The sequence below is a fragment of the Ischnura elegans genome, chromosome 1 (assembly GCF_921293095.1).
Source record: "Ischnura elegans chromosome 1, ioIscEleg1.1, whole genome shotgun sequence".
NCBI lineage: Eukaryota > Metazoa > Arthropoda > Insecta > Odonata > Coenagrionidae > Ischnura > Ischnura elegans.
Window position 1 is genome coordinate 169,102,370 of NC_060246.1, and position 22,301 is coordinate 169,124,670.

Below are 22,301 nucleotides of genomic sequence, written 5' to 3' on the forward strand. Positions count from 1 at the left end.
CTTTTGATCCCATCATCAAACATGCACTTTCTTTGAAAAAAAAAGTTTCGTTGTGAAATTGAATGATCGCAGGGTCATTTAAGGGGAATTGCGGCCCGATGACGTTTTAGTCATTAGAAATAACTTTCTCGAGTAAATGCATTTAAATACGTGGGTATCTGTATCACATGTGAAGGTTGGTGCGCAGTGGAGGTGACGAGAAGAATGGCTCAAGCAAAGCAAGCCGTTACGAAGGAGAAAACTCTCTTGGCAACAAATTATGTTTCTCTATCAACCCGAAAAGAATTTGTTGAAACATATTTAAGGGTCAGAAACTTGGGCTCTCGAGATGATCAGAGAGAAATAAACTGCAGTCCTTTGGAATGTGGTTCTGGGAAAGAACATGAGGGACGGAGAGGGTGTTCAACGTGTGACGAAGTGTTCACAAGAACTGGGAAGGGACAAGCACTTGTAATGTTAATCATAGTGAAATGAGCGAAGCAGTGATTGGCCGCCTAAAACGGCACTCCGGGTGGAAGGAGTGGCGGAATAGGAGAGGGTGCTCTGCTGATTGATGATGCTAATGGGAGAGAGAATGCCCACCAACCCAAAGGGAGAAAAAGATGTCGTTGCACTCCGGACATCCGCGTCGTGTCGTCGTTTTACGTGAAACCAAATAATTGATCTTGGCCACGAGGATATTCCAGGTGGCGAGCGGGCGGTATTTTTTGATGGAAATAATCAATCATCCCGCGATACTAAACTTATGCAAAATATTCACTAATATTTGTGTATTAATTTAAAATGGTACAAGTAAAAATGGCTCTAGAGTCGGAGGTAAGAACGATCTATAGCGTTAAAGAATATGGTGACACAGAATTACGGGCACACGAAAAATGGCAAAAGACCGTAATGGCGCATAATTGCGATATGAGGACCCCAGGAGGCAAGAGGAAGGTTCAAGTGCAATTTTTGTTCTTGTGGAAATATGAGCAGATAATGGCTGGTGGGGGAACTCAATATTGTTGCCATATAATGTGCCAAAAGGTACGTAGATTTGTGGGAAAAGCCAAAGGTCACCCTAGTTTGAAATATCCTTCAAGGAAGAGAACCCTCTGCGGGGACATGTTGAAGGGAGGAAGGGGATGGTGAAGAGGGTGCGACGGCGGAGATTAATTTGGGACCCAAACAACCATGTTTCAACGTTGCCAGCGTTTAGTTGGGAGACTTCCCCAACATCCTCATCAGCCGTAAGATGCTGGGAAAGACTTCCAACGAAACGTCGTTATCCATCATGATGAGAAGGCGTGCTATTGGTGGAGGCGAGCTACAGCTAAGGTAATTGGCGCCTCGAGGAAGAAGGGAAAGGTAAGGGTGGAGGGAAACCCGGCGTCGGCATCAGTCTGCTCTTGATCAAAGGCACCGAGCGAGGAAAAGATGTAATGCACCCATGAAGTGTTTGGTAAGAGGTGTTCGTTCCTCTCTCAAATTTCTCGAAGACTTGCGGGATTCCGAGGACGCGTTTTCTCTGCGTTGTAAACGGTCTTATGTACTGCTCACCACCCCTGCTGTCGTGTCTCAAGCCGAACGCGTCAGCTCTTTGTCCAATCGAGAGAAAGTTATCCAATACTCCTTTTCCCCCTTCCCAAAAGGCTTCTAAACACACTCTTCACCCCCCAAAATGTTGATATAAATTTACTCGCGTCATTTGAAGAATTCATCATTTTTCGAAACTTTGGGCGGTCAATAATAAAATACCGTGGAAACATTATTCTGTCAAGATGTTATCTAGAAAACGGTTCCACTTAATATCGCCTTGCACTCGATTGATGGATATGAGAGCCAATCATCTGATCCATGCAAGGATGACGCCCACGCGTGGTTTCCCTTCGCCGTCGCCAGGGGGCGCTTTCTCGGTCGGAGCGCTCGTGCGGAGGAAAAGATAAACTGTGTCGCCCCGAAGGAAGGAAGGCAGACGCGAAGCAACGGCCGAACAATCGACGATATTTATTGTCGTGGCCGCGAGAGGGTGGATGGAGTGAGTGCCCATGCCAACCGATCTGCCCACCACCACCGCCTCCGCTTCGAGCCAGCGTAATGGGAGATGAGCGTCCGGAGCCATTGTTTGCGATAATGTATTCGTGATGGTTGGCAGATTAGATGATGCTGAAGAAGTTGGAGGGGCAGTGGGGAGCGACTGGTCCAGGGGGTTGGATCCACCCTCAGACTTCGGAGGGCGCGCCCCTTTCTCTGCCACCGGCGAAAAATGGGGCTGCGGAGCCAAAAAAGGATTGCCAACTGAACACATATAGGAACGATTCCTCTCTAATTCGAATTGCTCGTGTCGCTAGCCATGGATGAATGTGTCCACTCTGGAAGTTTCCTGAATTTTTTAAATACCAATTTTCAACGGCGCACGGAATGACGTCACCACGGCGTGATCTCGTACGAATGCGCATTGGTTCATTGAAGGTAACGGTCACTTAAGTGTAACGGTTACTCAAAGTAACTCAGTAGTTGGCTACAAGTATTATTATTTTTTTAAAGTTACGGTTGCTTGTGAGAAATATGTAGCTAAAAGATAAACTTTACCGGTTGTTGGATCACGTACACTAGTCGATAGGCCATCAGAGGTAATATGTGAATTAATACTTTCCAGGAGAGTTGTATAATTGAACTTTTTCTCGGGCATCGCACAGGCTGGATGCGTACGTCACTTAAGCCAGTGCTTCTGATGATGAATAGGGTGGTTTCCTATTACTTTTTTATTGCCTGAATCGAAAGATTATTACTCCTGGAGTACGTATTTCACGCTTTTAGATTTTTAAATGACGATATCTATTTTTCGCGATTAAATGAAAAGTGAAAATTTTCAAGCGCGAAAAAACGCGACGAGTAAGAATGAATGCCGGGAAATCTCCGCGTGACGTCGTTCTGGTTCCTGGTGCCGCAAGTGAGGTAATCTTGGGGCGAGGCTCTGAGCGCTGATACGACGCAGGATGCTAGCAGGTAGCAGAGTACCATGATAGCTGGTAGCGCTTGGCTTAAATAAGGATTATTAATACATAATCAAACGAAGAAAACTTTCCGACCTTAGCCAGCTTTAAAGGCCGTTTTACACGGTACACGGAATTGCGCAATCTGAAGTACGTGCGAAGGCGCAATCAAAATTGCGTCGTGTAAAGCGGTGAATTGCTAGAACACATGCGAGAATGCGTGGATGCGAGAGGTCAAAATAGCCCCTGTTCTAATTTCGTTCATGCATTCGCGCAATTCCGCGCCATTTTAGAAATTAATGCAGCTCTAACCTGCGCAATTCCGTGCCCCGTGTAAAACGGCCTTGATAGGTGATTATTAAGACATGTTTCCTTGAGTTCTGTGCCTCATGCATGCATTGGTAACCTCAGAAGATGTAAAACTCCTATTTACTCGTATAGAAACTAGGTCCCTGTGGCGTCACGTGGAGTGGAATCGCTTGGGCGCCAATCTGGCCTTTTTCAAATGAGGATAAAATTGACCCCTGCCATTCGTCTAAGCCGGCATTTCTAAGACCAAATAATTTGTACATTATGAATACACTAATGGTGGGTAACGAATCGCAATCAATGCCTTTCGTTTTCTTTGATGAAGGAAACTACCCTATTCGCCACCGTGTGCATGGCGGAAATATTCTTTAATTCTTAAGTTCTGTTTTGTAATTGTTTCTATTGTTTATGCTGCACGGTCCACTTGATTCCGATGAAAATATGAAGCCAGTTCGTGAGGACGAAAACATGAGCTTGTGCTAGGAGCATGAGGACTTTAACGCATTCTGAGCGAGTAAGGTGAAGTGTATTTTAAGGAAAGTGGCCGACGCACAGCGGATGGACATCGGAGCTTACAATTAGTGAGTGTTTCCCATTCGGAAAATCGGCGGAAGAGAACCACACAAATGTTTTTCAATTCGAAAAGAGCGAATCCACAGGAAATGGAGACGTTGGGACAGAGAGTGCAAAGAGAAAGACAATTGGAGACTCCGTTTACATCACGAACGTACCGACATCGGTCGGAACCACGACGCGTTTACTCGTCTAAAAGTTATCATCGTAAATCAGTGCTGCCCTCGTTGTGGAATATTGTGTTATAACAACTGACGACGTGACTGCGTGAGGAAATTGTAATCCAGGAAAATAAGAAGCGAAAGAATATTTATATTTTCATGTGCTAAAACTAAAGCTAGGCCGAACTGTCGGTAAAACTTTAAAGAATGTAGGATTCATTATGGGAATCCGTCCAAATTTTAACAATATTCATGCGGTAAAGACAGAAGATATATCGCTTTGCTACGTATCAAATTGGAATATATAGTTAACTGGTCACCTTATATCGAATCAATCCGGCTTGAACGTGTCCAAAATAAATTTCTCATATTAAATAATTACAATTTTGGAATCTCACTGTCTGATTACAACACTTCATATCTTCAATCCCTAGTCAATTTGAAAACCCTTGCACGACATACGATCCTCCAACAATGCCTTATTCCTCTACAAAATTATGAATTCCTACTTAGACTTATCTTATCTCCTTTACCAGTAAATTTTAATGGATCTCGTCATAACTATACAATTCCTCACCTGCTTGTTTTTAATTACCATACAGCAAATTGTGTCTTCAACTCCCAGCTATCCCAAATGATGAGGTGTAACTAAAACTAGTCATAACAGTCCGTGAAGTCTTTAAGAATCTAGATTCTTCGAGAGAATATATAAAAAAATAATAATATTCACGCATTTAAGGCAGTACATATTGCTCCTATTATTTAACCCATTTATGCCTATTGTTCCATTTTTGGAACACCTAACGCGACATTCTAATTTAATGACTATGACTCATAATACACCAATATGACACGGTTTTTCTTCATGTGATTCTTTATAAAGATATATTGTATTATGGGGCGCAAATATTTAGTCAGTTTTGCCAACCCATCGCAGCCAATGTGTTAAGAAATATCGGTCTTTTTTATCAAGGCAGTTTTTCTGAGACCATCTCTAATATTATATTATTAACTATTTTCCATTTCACCCAAATGTTGTAAATTTTCCCGGCATGTTCAGTAATAGTCAACCTAAATTGCTTAATGAACAAAATTTTGAAACAACGTATTTTGTTTTAGTTATAAGCTTTTATATAACAGTGTTCCATTTTTGGAACACTAGGCAAATCCACTACTATTATGCGTGCATTCAGGCGCACTGAAATATTCACTTTAATTTTAAATCAAGCAAGCAATTCGATGTGGAACAATTAATAATCTTCCCGGTTCATTGCTGCGCGCTTCTGCTCATCTAATTCATGGTTTTTCTGACGAAAACATTGACGATGCTGACCTTTTGCTGATATCGGATGGTGAAACTAATGAAAATTACGGTGCATCGGATTCTGCTTCGCCTCAACCTCTTCTTGCTCAAAGAAAAAAGGTAACCAAAGTTGTGTGCAAACGGAAAAAGCCGATCTGACTGCCCAGCCAATAAGAGGTAGTTTCAGAAGAGCAAATCACGAAAATGAAAACCCAAGCAGAATATTTAGAACTCTATCTGGATATTGAAGTGAATCTTCAACTGACTGACGGTGTTTTATGGGAATAATTTTGCTGAGTGGCTACGTCTATGTTCCGAGACGACCTATGTTTTTATAGCAAAGACCAGATTCACATAATTCTCTAGTTAGTGGTGCAATGAATCGTGACGCTTTTGAAACAACATTTTCAAATTTATATTTTGCTGACAATTCTAACTTGAACCACATGGACAAGTTTTCCAAGCGGCGACCTCTAATTGAGTGTCTGAATGACAGATGTATGAAATTTTTACCAAATGAAATATACTTCAGCTTTGATGAGGGCATGATTTCCTATTTGAGTTGTGACGAATGAAAACAGTTCAATTGGGGTAAGCATATTTAGTTTGGGTATAAATTCTTGTATGGTCCAACGCGTCTAGGCTATCATTGCTGGTTTCAGCCTTATCAAGAAAAAAACCCGAACACTCAATACCAATAATATGATGTAGGTGCTTCAGTTATTTTGCGATTGACTGCGGCACTCCCGACGCAGCATCCTGGTAAATAACATTTTGTGTTCGACAACTTTTTTTTTACAAGCATTGCACTCCTTTATAAACTTCACTCAATGGGCAACCAATCAAGAGGCACAGCGTGAAAAGATCGCGTAGATAAACCTCCTTTACTATCTGATGCTACCCTAAATAAAAAAGATATGGGCACATTTGATTACCGAATTGATGGAAAAGGCAATATTGCTTGTAGTTGGAATGATAACAGTGTTGTGACGGTTGCATCTTCCGGTGCCAGTGTCAATCCTTTATCGACACTATTTGCAAACGAATACTTCCCCTTGATGCCCTTCCGCTTATTTACTCCTGAAGACGCTTTCCACGCTTTGAATCATGGGAGAAGCGAGGAGAAGGATGCACTCGTCGATGCCCAAATCTGTCGGCCAAGTTGGCTGCCCAAATTGCCTCCCTATTGCTGGCTAACCAGTTGGAACATCTTTCCAAGATAGCGTCATGCCCAAATCCTGGAATTGGCATAGCCAAATGGCCTATTGGGACATGGCATTCATGCAAATTATTTTCCGCGAAAAAAAATCACATACTCAGGATCCATATTCAGGATTTCATTGGCTACATGTTCTGAACGGACGACCCGGCCTTCCACCGTCACTATAAGGCGAAGGTGGCCAAGTCAAAGTAATCGAATCCATATTAACGATTGCATCTTTGGTATTTATTACTTGCAAGCGATAGATTTTTTAATTGATTTTTACTCGTGATCTACTCCAAAGCTCATCCGAATAATTATTAAATTTCAGTAATTAAAAGAGAGAGTTTGAATTCCACGCTCGCTGATATTTCAGCCACACCAGCTGTGCTTCCTCCCCGAGGTCCCTGGTTCCATCCCCACAAACAAAGACAATAAACCCAGATCGGTGCAAGACGAACGTGTTTCACACGGCATTTCCACATTCGACAGTCCTCGTGTCAGGTATAGGCTCACTCTCCAAATCTCCATGCACGCGACGCGTGCGCGAGGACCAATCAGGTGCTTCGATTCACGGTCGCGTGGCATTCAATGCAGAAGCGGAGGAGATGATGAACACTGACACGCGCGTCGCCCCGAGCGAATGAATCCAGATTATGAAAGGAATTTTGCTAGAGACAATTTCAGGGTTTGTTTTTAACCCGTTAATGTTATTTTTAGACTTCCTTAAAATAAAGATGGAAATTCTGTGCAGACCATTTTTATTTTGCTTCTTTAAGAAACTTCCACTTCGTATGCTTGATGGAAATTCATTCCATGGAGCGATTTATGTAAGGGAGACTGTATGCTCAATTTCTCCACACGTTTCCTTTCCATTTGTCAAATGTCCTGTGCGCTGCGTGGTAGCGGAGACTCAGGTTCAAAAAACGCTGTCTCGATGGATCATATTCCAACGCCACATTCATTTCCGCTGAGAGAGTTATTTATTTTGGTGATCAGTTAAAATTTCAAACCCAATGCGCCGCGCGAAAAGTATTTCGGTATTAAAAATCTCGCATGTTCATACTCACTCATTAGTAAACGTGCTGCGACAGTATATCACGGAGAAAAAAGTGCAGTTTCAAACCCTATATATGGCAACTAGAATATTTTTCCTTTGTGGTAGTCGAATCAAAGAATTTCGCGAATGTCTTAAGTGGGCAAGGGAGGGGTTCAGTTCAACCGGGAGAGCATTGGGAGGGCAGAAAAGTGAAATGCGAAGAATCGTGAGTTAGTTGTGTCAGTGCCTCGGATCAATTTCCTTTCCTTTGCGCATTCGTAGCCCTTTGTTCTTGGTATTTTGAGAGCATATGTTTTGCTTTTTTCAATCCTTTTCTACGCTGACCTGCCAAGCAGAGGCATCGCTCGCTTTCTATTCAGCTAATCGCTTGTGTGCGTTGACGATGATCATTATAAAGAGGTCAATTGCATTTCGTTATCCGCGATTCATTCCAATCGAGCCTGTGACGTAACGATTGGGGAGCAAGGGGTAAAGTACCCCCTCGAAACCCTAAAAATAATAAAAAATAAAATACTCACATCATCGCATTTCCCCAAATTTTGAAATGGAGCATTTAAAAGTATTAGGTTTCGTTCGGCATCTTTCACTTATAGAAATTAGTACTTTATTGCATAATTATAATTAAATTCTAACATGCTACCTTTATTATCCTTGCCTCACTTTTCGCTGTTTTATTGCCTCGTGTGGTGTTCTGTTCAAACCGATGCATTCCCCCGAAGCCAAGCCTGACTCACGCCATCTAGTCGAGTGTTGGGCGACAGCAAGCGCAGTGCTGTTGCATCCTTAAGTTGTTTCTTCTCATGAGAGGGTACGGTGTCGCGAAGTGCTAAGTCCTCATTGCGTGGGATTGCTCTCTCTTTCTCTCTCTAATCAACGGGCGTGAGTAGTGGCATAAACGACTCTTTTAGTGGAGCTGCCTCACCACTCACAGCTCACTCCAGAGAGCCGCTCGCACAGTGCGACTCAGCAATGAGCTTCTGGATTGAGGGGAGGGGGAAGAAAGAGGAAGAGGGGAAGGTGGTGGGGGGGGGGGATTTCTGAGCGAACATTTAAAATGCAACATTTCAAAACTAACAAAATATTCTCTCCGAAACTACATGATCATGGAGAAATGGTAGAAATCGGAAAGCGAGGAGGAAATGGAAGCAAAGAAGGCTGTGGCGGAGGCCACGAAGGGAGCTGTAGATCAGCTTTACGAGGGATTAGAAATACGAGAAGGTCTCACGCGATTGTGTAGCATTGCCAGAGCGAAAGTGAAAAAGATTATATCCACTCTCGTCAGATGAAGAATCCGGCGAAGCGAAGATGGCATAAAAAGAAAGTGAAGGGAGTTGAAGGAGGAAGGTGAAGACTATTGTTGAGTGAAGAGCTCCCGTGGACAGTGGAGTGCCGAGTGGAAATGTAATAACAAGAATTAATAGCGAAGAAGTTGCGGAGGGGCTCCGGAAAATGACGAAAGGAAAAGCTCTTCTTGGTGCTGACGGAATCGCATTTGAAGCATGGATCCTGGAGAGCAGCTGCTAGTCAAAATACTATATGACGAGGAGAAGATCACTTACTCTTGGAGTGAGAGTCCGCTGGTCCCTTTGTACGAGGAAAAGGGTGATATCCAGGAATTTAAGAACTACGGGGGAATTATACTTATGTCGCACACAATGGAAGTTTGGGAGAAAATATTTGAAGAGAGATTGCGGAAAGAAACAGCAATAGGAAACGAACAGTTTGGTTTTATGCCAGGGAAGAGGACTACGGAAGCTACGTTTGCTTTGCGGCAGCTGTTGGAAAAGTACAAGGAGAAGAAAAAAGAACTGCACCTAATTTTTATAGATTTGGAAAGACACCGTCCGTAGGGGAATATCGTAGTGGTGCATGAGGAAGGAGGGAGTGTCCGAGAAGCACAGTGCTTAAGGGGTCGAACAGACAGGAGGGGATGTCTTCGCTCCGATCTAAGTGAGGGTGGTGGGGTGGAAAGAGAGGCGGGCCTCAGGGTCCGATCGGGGAGGAGAAACTGGAAAAAAGTATCAGGGATCTCAGCTTTGGGAGCAGGATCAAGGGAAACGTATCAAAACCGTTGTGCGGCCAGCACTGACCATTGGAATGGAAACGTGGCCTGCTAAGAGAGAGAATGGATGTTGCTGAGGTGGGAATAATTGGAAAACAAGAAGAGATAAGACTGGGAATGAGACGATAAGGGAGGAGTGGTCGTTAAGATTATTGTGGAGGGTGCAAGAGGGGAGGATGTTCGGTCGAATGTAGTCAAAGAAGAGCAGAATTTGAGATTTAGAAAGTGGAAGGGAGGAGAGCGAGAGAGAGAGAGAGAGAGAGAGAGAGAGAGAGAGAGAGAGAGAGAGAGAGAGAGAGAGAGAGAGAGAGAAGGGCTTGATGCCCAGGGTATTAGCGTGACTCGGAGGAGACTAGTTTGGAACAGCGACCCCTAGCGGCAATTAAGAGAAAGAAGAACTGTAGATGGAGCAAACGCATTCCGAAATATTCTTAAATTGCACTGGTAAAGAGAATGTTTTTTTTCTGTCATTGACGTGTTATTTAGTGACCCTAGAGGTGTTTTTTCTGCTGATTACGAACCTGGGATCATATTTTTTCTATCACGTTTAGTTTCCTTGGAAAAACCAGATTAAATATGGGTTCAAGGACGTTTCAACAAATAAATCGTATGATTTTGAATTAGAATGGTTACTTAGGATTTTCTCGCATAACTAGCATCAGGCAAGACCCTATGGAGTGTCCAGCAGTAATTTGCTGACATGTTGCTGAACTTTCCTTGGTTCCATTTTTCCATGAGTAAGATATCCTGGCGGAAGCGCTGACCTCGATCATTAATAACAGCGCCCCAAGGTTTGGGGGCGAAATCCAAGAGTGAGTCGAAGAAGTGAATTTTTAAATACATATTGCAGCACATTTTTTCGGTATGATTTCATTAGATTGGCCATCATATTGTGATAATTTTCAGTCATGATATTTCTTAGAAAATGTTCAACTACATTTGCTGTTGAAATTGCGAATCCTTCAGCACTCCCCTAATGTGTAACCCAGTAAAAATTCCTTCTTTGATCTTTGCCTCACTTATTTTAGGGAATTTTTGTTCAAATAATTAAAACCAGCGGCATTTTTGTCCACGATTGTCACACATTTTAAAAAAGTCTTAATTTAATATGTAGATGCGGCAGAATAATCTTTTTCGGGTCGACCAAAGGCTGGAAAGGGACATTATTGGATCCTGGAACGAGTGCTATACGTTATGGGCAATATTTTTTCGAGTGATGTAATTCTTATGTCTCTGCTATCCCACACGCAGATGGAGAAACAATACTTCGTGTAGCCAAGCCGTAAGCCTAGTAAAATTACATTTCCTTTTAGGTCGTTACGAATTTTCATTTAATATTTTTCGTTATGATTTTTCTAAAAGTTACTGCATGTAATCGTAAGATTCTTTCATGTCAGTTCCATGAACTAACAGTATCGAGGGGAGCTCATTACCATTATGTAAGAGATAAGCCTTTAAAATGAACAAACGCCAATCATTTGTGTTGCATTCGTAATTTAAGAGTATCCATAACAGACAGAAAACCACTGCAAAAAGTTAGGCTGTGTTCTTGAGAAAATATTAATTTTGATTCGTCATGGAGGGATCGATTTATAAAAAGTTTTGTATTTAGATCCAGCAATTTTCGACCATTTAATCGTGATTCTAAGATTTCACTCTGCTTTTTGGGTAAATTTAAACCGCGCACTAGATCATTTAAATCCTCCGGCGTTATAAAATGAGGTCCATCAGATGTACTCAGTCCTAAATTTGGGTCTTTCGAGATTACGAATCCTTCAGTCTCACATTCTTGATTACTTTCTGAATCTTAGCTAATTGTAAGATTAACATTTTCTGTTGTTTCCGGCTCTGGTAAATATTCGTAGTGGGGAACCGGCCGCATCGTTGATTTCAGGTCCTTTGGATATGTTTCTGTGTGTTTTGAATTCTATAAATTTCCTTTAATTTTTTAAAACAGAAATAACTGTCTAAAAAATGAGTCTTCAGTTCCCGCAAAGTGTTGCAACATGGGGACGACAAAATTCATTCATCGTTTTCCCTCAGTCCATCCAGTGAAAATCCTTACTCAAGTACAGCACATCACATGAGGCGCCCATCCTTTATCCTGGTCACTCAACAGGCAGTCAAAATAACGCTGTCTCAAAAAAGGAAAAATGTTCCGCCTTCGAGCCATAGAAGTAATTTCACCGCACACGTAACAAAAGTCATCGGGTTCGTTCACGCACTGTCTGGGCATCATGGATGCTAAGCCATTTCTCAACAAATACAATGTAATAAGCTGCAATCTCTTAAGAGCAACAAAGTTCTGAAACCATCTTCAAACAAAAAACACGTCTTCGCGCGCTGCCAGTTAGTCACATACTGATGTGTAGCGGCAGCTGATACAGCATTACATTGAACAAAACGATAGGATAGTACAGGTTTAAACATGTTTTGACAGGATAGTAAGGCATGACATCGTAGGACAACGTGCTTTGACGAAAAAGTCTTATTTTTACCTGCTCATGCTATCGCGATACATGAATGAATGAAATTACTACTTTCGTAAAAGCAAAAACATATATTAAGCTGTCCCAAGGAAATTAGATGTGATAGGAAGAATATAAGCACAGCTTTGCAATCAGCACGAAACATACCTCCAATATCACCCAGGACATTATCTATGTTGACCAGTTTTCTCACAAATCAGAGGAGATCAACGTAATCTATGCTCTCTTCACTGCTATTTACTTGGGGTATGCACGTCTGCCATCGCGAAGTGTTTTTGCCTTCTTGGGACACTGGCCACAGATGAGAGGTGTCATGTTTCAGCTGCTGCAACAGCAGTGATTTTCGGCGTGATCAATCCGGCTCTTCTGTTGCGCCATGCACTCTCATTTCTCGCTCCGATTCACGACGTCACGGCAGCGTGCATCGCCAGGGGGAAGAAGGGCCACTTGGGCATGCCACTCAGAGAAGCACTCATGAAGCACTCAACAGAGTGCACGGATGTGCGTGCATATCGTCTTCGGTTGCTCTGAGTGGAGTGAGTTCACACGATAACGGACTTTCCTTTCTTCGACTCTTGTCTCTTCCCCGCTCTGCATCAAACCGCCCAAAAGCAACAGCGAAACAAAAGCGTTAACCATGTTTGCTCTCTTTATAGACCTCCTAACTCCGAAATTGATATTATTTACCGACTAGAAAATATCCGAATCAAATATCCGAATTTACTCCCAGAGATAGTGAACGTGCCATAATTATTTGGGAAATTTTAATCTTCCGTCTATTAAGTAGGATATTTACACTGTAAAACCGAATTCAAGGAATAGAGAAATCAGCGAGATCTTATTCAACGTACTTGAAAATCACACTGTCCCCTTTGTAGTCGACAATCCTACGAGAGGAAAAGATATTTGACCTTTTAGCAGTAAACCATCCTAAGTTGATAAAAAATCGATAGTATTGACGGTATAAGTGATCATATAGTAATTCTTGCAACGTTACACTTGCAGTGTCAGCTGTAAATCAAAACGCAATATTTACTCATTTAGCAAATGCTATTTCACTAAATTTGGCAGGACGGTTAATGACTATTTAAGGCGATGGGGCAACTAAACAGCTACAATCGATATAAAAAGGAAATCTCCGGATCCGAAGGGAATACCGGCGCGTGTCCTCAAGGAGTTAGCGTCACAGATCGCACCGTCCCTAGTGATATTATTCAAGAAGTCATCGTCTAAAGGAAAGTTACCACTAGAGTGGAAAATTGCAAGCATTATACCGATATTCAAAAAGGGAAACAGACATGACCCTGACAATTTACGTCTAATTTCATTGAAATCGATTATATGCAGGATACTTGAGCATATCGTCGTTAGCGGTGTAATGACTTTCTTGGGCAGACGTAACTTCCTCCATGACTGTCAGCACGGATTCCGAAAAGGTAGATCACGCGAAACACAGTTCGCGCTCTTTTTTCACGACCTTCTCAAACCTGAGGAATGGAAAGACAAGTTGATGCATTTATTCAATAGGTACTTTAAGAAAGCATTCGACACGCTACCTCACAACAAACTTTTATACAAACCACATTCATGCGGATTAAACGAAACAGTTGTAAACTGGATTCGCCACTTTCTCAGTGATCGTAAGCAAAAAGTAGTTCTTGACGGAATTATCTCTGCTGAAGTTAAAGTGACATCAGGTGTTCCACAAGGAAGCGTAATCGGCCCCCCCTTTATTCATCACATACACTTATGAATTCTGCTCCCGAATTAGCAGTAAAATGCGTTTATTAGCTGACGACGCTGTCATCTATCGCGACAATAGTGATCACTTAGAAAGACTTAATTCGTGAACTGAATAAAATTAAAAGGAAATTGCATTTGGAAACTGCGCGGTTCGTCAAAAACTGCTACGGGCGAACAGAGAGCGTGACCCAGATGTTAAGCGAATTAGGTTGGGAGCCGTTGGAGATTCGGAAGCTGCGCGCTAGGCTTAGATTGGTTGAACTATTGAGAATGGATACCTTTAAGAGTGACACGGAGATCATAATATTAGAGCCACACTATATTTCCAGTTCCGAAAGAAGCGATAAATCAAGAAAGATATTTAGCCGAACAGATAGATATGCGAATTCCTTTTTCCCCCGGAGATCAAAATATAAAAACTTTCGTATAATGTGCTCTTAATTGAGATCCATGACATCAACTGCCAAAAGAGAAGCAATAATAGAAAATAAAATTGAAATAAAACATCGAAAAAGTGCACTCTCAGTATTAGTGCACTATACGTTGAATTAAAATAAAACAAATACACCATGCCAACCTGTTGCGTAAACCAGCTAATTGGATGTTCATGAATAAGCCGAAAAGGGTATTTTAGAGAAAAACAAATGGATTTTAATAAGTCGATTGAATAAATTATACGAGTCGGATTCATGCGCGACAAAGAATCAATTTCCGGTCGTCGCAACGAGGCCAAACGAAGAATTCCACAATCGAGGAAGCCAAATTTTCAACGATAGGGATAGCGGTGCTACTACCTTTTTTTGGTTAAATGTATTGCACGCAGTACCAATTGTACGCAGGCAGCATCCAAGTAGCTATTCGAGGACTCAAGTGTTCTTCTGGGTACTTCAGTGAACAAACGAATGAATATTTAGGTGTGGCTTAACGAGTTGCCAGTCTCTCGGCTACACAGATATAATGTGTACTCAGACGCAGAAAGATTTCGCGAACCATGAAGTTGGCGCGATTCGCCAAAAAGTATATCCGAGCGAGCCTTTCAAAGGGAGCAGCTGCTTCTTGGCATCATCGCTAACTTCTCAAGGCTGCCTCAATCGGGTCGGTATTCCATGCACGTCCTCTCGCGACACTCGCCCGCTAATTGGCATGCCACCCAATGGCTGCAGAATATAATATCATCCGCCCTTCAAATTTTAGTTTCCTGGGAAGAGAAATTCCACGTCCTTCGCCGAGTCTTGTCTTGAAGCCACGCGGTTATTAATGATAGGACCTGTTCCTCCGGATCGTGACGTTAACTGACGGTTGTAAGTCGCATTAAAACCTTCACCAGTTTCTTTTTTGTCCATTTTAAGTGGTTTCTTTTTCGATTAAATAGTTCTATCCTCAAACACTCGAAGGCAAAATCTTAAGAGAGGAATTTGGAATCTCTCCTTATTCCTAAAAGTTAACTTTATGACGCTCATCCGGAAGCCGCAGGATTAATGATTAAAGGGTGTATTTCTTTCGGTGGCAGCGCAGTCCCTCTTCCAGTCCACGTTAAGTGGGTGCTTCTTTGACGAAATGACTCCATCCACAGGGGCCGCGATGCCCTGAGAGGGCGTAACTACCTACTCTGTCCCTCTTTCCTCGCTGAGAATGCGTGCGAGCGATTTGGAACTTTCAGGGCGAGCGGAAGAGTCCCTGCTTCACATTTTCCTCAATTGCACCTCAACATTTTATCAAGTGCGACTTTCTTAACATTTGAGTAACGGGCAAATGTCGAAATAGATATACTCAGTGTGGGCAACCTGAAAGTGCTTCAAGGAACAAGTATCAAATATCCCCACTGTGAGTGAGTGAGTGCGTTAACGCGTCTCCAGTGCAGCAGTGTGAGTTTTAGTCGCCGACACTTCGATCGGTGCACCCGACCTGAGATTCCCCAAAAGGGGCAGAAGAAGGTCGCTTGGTGGCATACTTGACCGACAATCGGGAGGTCCGGGTTCGAATCCCATCTTAGCCTAATGATTTTTTTCATGATCAATTTCACACTTGGTGTATGTACTCCGGAAGTATCAAACTCATGGCTGAGGTGTTAAAGAGCGTCGACCGTTGGTGCGGAGGGAGGGGAGCCGTCTTGGAGAGGGGAGTCGTCGCATTCCTTTAAATCATTTCGCCTGACTCACGCGAGGCCCCCCACTCCAAACTTCCCCATCATCAGAACTGCCCTTGCTGCTGAATTTATTTCGCACCATCGTGATTTGGTCCCGCCCTTCTCGTCGCTTTGGCTTCTACCCCCTGACGATCGCAGCGAAGGAGTGCGGAGGGGCCGACTGAGTGATTGAAGGGACGCCTTTTTGCCCTCGGACGAGATATGAAATAGTTTTCTCCGCTTCCATAATCGCCAACACCTGCAACGTTGTGCAAAATGTTGTACTTATCTACATTGCGCCCCTTTCCAATGAATGAACTCTCCACTTCATGCTCGCATCTACCCAGGTAAAAATATTTGGTCTGTAACTGAGCTGGAACAGGTCTGGAACCGGGGTGGAGCTAAAGGTCTGCAGCTGGTCTGGAACTGGGAAGAAATTGAAACATTGCTCCAGACCAGTTTGGTCTGCAACTGGTCTGGACAACGGGTGGGTAAACTGGTCTGGACCCTGGTATAGCTTTGTCTGTAACTGGTCTGTACTGCTCTGGAACTGGGCTGTTCTCAGGGAGACTATGTGGTCTGGAACTAATCTGTTCTAGTGACTAGTTGGTTTATACTACTTAACCTGAGACTCAGGATAACTAAAAGATCAGTCAATCTCATTGAACTGACTGGTTCAGTGCAGCTAGTAAGGAAAAGGGAACAACCTAAACAAATAAATCTGAGAAGCATACGGAAGGCATTTCCCAGCCAGCCAAATATGACGGAGATAAAGGCATACTGGATAGCAGTAATCTTCAATTGTTACAATAGCATTCTTACATAATTTAATACATTGTAAATTTTGAAAAGCGATGATACATCTCGATGGATGTCTTCAGCTGCAAGGGGCAAGAAAGTTAAGTAATTCTTACAACAATCAAAAGCTCAGAGTTGATGTATCTCCAGATTATGCCAGTATGAGTGCAAATGGAATTCAGAACTTAACAAATGTCAACCCGATCGTAAGATATTCATTGTACTCACACATGGCAACTGCATTTCAGCTGTGAACTCCTATCAAAGTTCTAAGTTGATAAAACATGTTAGCATATGACTTTTGACAAACCATCAATAACATATCCGTTGCAACAGGAAATTTTGGATTCGTATGGAGGTGGATGATTTTCTATGCAATAAAATAAATCCATACAGGCACTTTAACATTTATTGATGTACTCAAAACATTCTCCAGTATTAGTAACACAGTTAACATGCATTGTAGTAGAGAAAACGTCTAGTGTCCATCGCCATCAATCCTGGAAAATGAGAATAGAAGGGATTACACTACCAAATATTATGCTTGATTTATAAAGCAATGGCTGTAAGAAAGCATCTCACCAAATTTTACCACTGAGCGCTGAATAATTTCGACCCTAGAAGAGTTTGAAGTTTCAACTTGAATTCCGCGCCAAAAACGTATTTCTCGGGCGACGCCATGTTGATAACGTGTGAACCTCATGATATCTGCATTGCTTGCATAAGGAGTGCATTATCGTAGGCGTTATTTCGAGTATAAATAAATGGTAGATGAACGGAGAATTTTAAATGAGTGGTAGGAAACCTTACGTGTACTGTTGTGTGCCTAATGTGAATCTACCTCTCGTTAAACACAAGAAAAGTATTTTTTTGTTGTGCCAAACGACCCAGACCGAGGAAGCGGGTGTACGACGCTGCACGGAGACAGCATATTCCTTCAGAGATGGGCTGTTATAGAATTTGTGAGGGCCATTTTAATGTAAGTCTCTTCTGCTTCTCAATGGGATTTAGTTTCCATTACTCCTTTTGTTGTCTTTGGCCACACATCGTAAAAGTTCGTTTGTGCTTACATACATACGCGCTCAACGGGAAATTTTACTTTTTAATTGCAAATATATCATTATGTTTCAATTTATATTGAAGGTAATGATTATTTCGTGTGCATTTACTATGTATTTGCCCCGGTTTTCACACTTTGATTCTATCTTGCGCATTAAAAGTCAACTACTGTTACGGAAAGGGTCTTCGACGCTCACCTGGTGATGTGTCAAATAGTACAAAGTAATACATCATTCTCACAAATTTGTACTCCAGGAAATCTACGATATAATATTACTCACAACAAGCAGACATAAGCACATTTGAGATACGGTGCCGCCAGGTTTATAAATAGAAGCACAAATAGTAAACAATAACTTTTCTTTCTTTTTTTAACTTTTCTAATCTTACAGCAAAACAGAGAAACCAACGGCAAATACGTGCCGAATGAATACTTGCAAACCGTTTGAACTATCATCAATCGAAAAAGATTAAGTGTCAAATTATATAATGTAATGTGTGACTCCTCTCGCTAGTCTTCAAACTGTACGTTAATGTCGACATCATTATTTTATCCACCGTTTTTTTTCTTAATTTAAAAAACTTGCATTAGCTTCAATGAAAGTGTATTAGCAATGAAAGCGAAATTACGAGTACAAAAAACCTGTAAATAAGAAAGAAAAGGAGAGAAAAAGCTGAAAAAATTAAGAAAAACAGTCCCGATCCCTCAACCTTTACTATCACAGCTCAAATCAATGGCTACTTTGCCGCCTCGAAAACATAAAATTACTCAAAAAATAAGTATTTTAAAAAGTAAGGGTGAAAACCGGCTCAAGTATGCAGTAAATGCATGCGAAATAATCATTACATCCTGCGTAAGTAGAAGCGAAATGATAAATTTGCAGCATAAAATATTTTATCCCTTTGAGTGCATATATATATATTTTCACTCACAAGCGGAATGCTAGTGGAGCACAGCAGAAAACGACGAAAGGAGTATAGGATACTAAATTTCCTTTAGAAGCATAAGTGGTGCCACAAACTTTGTCCTAAAACTTTTGAAAGAGACTGTACGTGTAACTCAGATGTAAATATAAGGGGACAAACGGATATTTTCACGTAAAAATCCCCATCTCTGAGTTCCTCTATCATTTTGATGACAACTGCTTACCATTTTTTATAGTGCGAAACTGACTTGAAGAATTATAAGAAGCACAGTTGACCAAAGCGAGGCACCTACTTTTAAAATGCTGTTCCAACGAAATTTGAATGCTAATCCTAAAAGAAACGGAGAGAACCCCGAACTTCCTCACTTCAGAGAACAAGAAAACAGCTAAAACTATAGAACAATTTAAAATTTATTTCATAATTTAGATTTCGGAAACTAAAAACCATTAATAAGTGAAGGATTTACGATGGTATGTCCACAGATTAAAGCATCCACTATAATTGCTGTGATTACTGTCTCTATCAAAACTGTGAACATTTCATCTTAAGAAGTTTCAATTCAATGAAATGATTCGTTTTAAAACAAAAAAATGTTCATCGAGCCTCGGTTGATAATGTCAGTACATTTCGAGAATCAGCCAGACCAAAATCAACGTTTTGTTTCACCATGATGATAAACTTCTGGCCACTATTTCCACGAACCCAATCGGCCGTATTCATAGTTTCCTTAGTAAGCTACTAACGCCCAAGTAGCGTTCTAAGTAGTAGCATACTAGCAAAATGGTATTCATAGATCGTTAGTAAGGGCTACTAAGCTTAGTATGCTACTATATTAGTAGCCGGTTCTTAGTCGCCCTCCGGCCTTGTTTAAGGGAGCTACTAAATATGGCGGACCGTTGTGGATGATCGAACTCCGGTTTTATTTGTATACTGTTATAGAGTTTTTATGCATTTGTGCCAAAATGGAATACGAGAATCCATTCTTCAAGTAAGGCAGGCAACGTATGTAGTGTAATTGTTGGCAGGAATTGAAAGTTTTTCGTAGCTGCGAGGAAGCTACGACTTGCAGTGAACTTGTGCCTCTAATGTAAGTGAACACAATTTGTACATTCAATGCGCCCCTAAGTGAATTGATTGCATATAGACGATGAAGTAAAGAGTGAAGCGACAAGTGAAGTGATTTGTGAGTGTATGAGCTTCGACAAAATTATTTATTTCTTTCATACTGGTTTAACCATTTCGATCAAAGGTATCTACTAGCTGTTGCGAAGGGGATATGTTTCATATTTGAAGCAGTTGTTCTTTAGGGATACAGCAAACGCTTATAAATTTTCATTCGTTTGTACGCTTAATTTGTGTTTGATTATATTACTTATTCTAGTCACTTTATCGTGAGCTTTCGGCAGTGTTTACATTTCGCGTAGTTCGTTGCGCTGTTGTTTTTGTTTTGGTTACGGTACGAGTGATAGTGGAGAGTGAGATTGGAAGTTTGTTGATGTTACAATTTCTGGTTTAAAAATTTGTTTCAGCCTATTTATTTCATTGTCTACGTAATGGTAATTTTAAATAACATCAACTGATTCTAAATCATTAGTGATGAGTGGGAAGTGAGATGTGAAGAATTCTTTCGAACGTCAACGAGTGCAAATTCTTTTGGTGTGTGCAGAGTGATTGGAAAACTGATTATCATTGTTTACTAGAGTTACGTTATAGTGTTTTAAATTAAGTGTGAGTCAAGCTTTTCATTGAACCAGTTGATTCAGAATGTACGGATTATAAGTGTCGTAAAGACAGCTCGTGAAATGTGAAGTGAAATGTTGTGTGTGTTGTAGTGCTATTTGTGATATGATCAGCAATAAATAAGTAAAACAAGTTACGATAATTATGATTTGTTTTTTACATTAACCACCTCTAGTAAACTATATGCCGTATATTTCCGCACGCTGTCAATATTTGAAATATTTAAATGTAGCGAAGCAGATTGTTGTTTCCTTGACTAACATTTTAGGAGTTGCAAACATATGTTACTAATTGCTCGCACGTAGGTGTTTGTAACGTAATAAATGTGTATCATTCACACATTTATCTCAACGTTATTTTCTTAACGATTCATTTCTGCATTGCAAAAGTTTTCGTTTCTACTCCGACATTGAGGTGTATTTCTGCTTTCCGAATACATATATGTATAGTAGTGACGTTGCTAGTTATGTTTTTCCATACTAATCACGCATACACTAATGGAAACAAATATCAGAAGTGCAAACAATACGCAATATATATGATCAATAAATATACGGCCGTTTGTAAAGCAATAACTGCATCTCAAACATACAAATGCTTCGGTATTACTCATAAATCTACCCTTTCCCAAAGGTATTGCATAATGTTTGTGTACAGCAATCAAAAAATATGTCTGAGATGCGATATCACATCGAATTATCCATTATGAAGTAAAAATTTCAATGCATTTTGCTGAATCAATTTCTTTTGTTTGATAGTGTTACGAATTTTCCGCGCCGCGGAGGAGTCAGATGCAGTGTTGTCAAGCGTAGCCTAGCGGGTTGAACCCAAATCGCTACCGAGTATCGGCTGCCGAGCTGGCTAGTAGCATACTAAGTTAGTAGCTCTTATTAGCTCACGTAATACAATCCATGAATACCATATCTTAGTAGGCGACTAAAAGGTCTTAGTAGCCGACTAAGTTAGTCGCCCTACTAGCGTGTTTTAGCGGAAATCTATGAATACGGCCGAATGTGTTTACGGCTTCTTCAAGCGCTACTCCCGCGGCACTCATGAGGTTCACACGTCACACGGCGTCAGCCAATAGAAATACGTTTCGCGTCGTGGGCGTGGCCAAGGCTCCTAGAGGACTTTTAAAGCTACTTATCTCGGTTAAAAATCGAATTTGAGCTCTAAAATTTGGCGTGAGTGTTTTCAATTCATATCTTTTTGGTTTAAAATAACGAAATCCAATTTCTAATTTTGAGTGTTCCCTCCTATTGTAAAATTTAATAACCAGCTAAGTAATAAGTACTTAAAGTAACTTAAAATTGTTTCACATATTCTCTAATGTGGTTATTCAATTTCAAGAAAAACCCTTCATGCACGAATGAATTTATAGTGAGACTAATACTTTTTTGCCATGAAAAACTGCTAAAAAAACGGTTCCTAACGCGAGAACAGTAATTTGAAATATTTCAACTTAATCGATCTGAATGAATAGTATTTTTGATATACAAGTAAAGCCAAAGATCAACCTAAATTGTAACCAGAGTGAGAGCGTAGTAATAAATAATCTTATATAACTATTGAGTTGAAAGAAGTAGTTCATTAATTGCATTAGTCCTAAAAATTGTTGATGCTCAAGTTCGTTGATTTAGGCCCGTATCATAAAAGTCCCCTCGAAGCCGGCCTCCACCTCATTGTCGTCAGGAGGAGGAGATGCGATATCATAAAACCGACCTCAACCTCAAAAACGTCGAATTTTGAAGCCAGCCTCGACTCAAACTTTGAGGT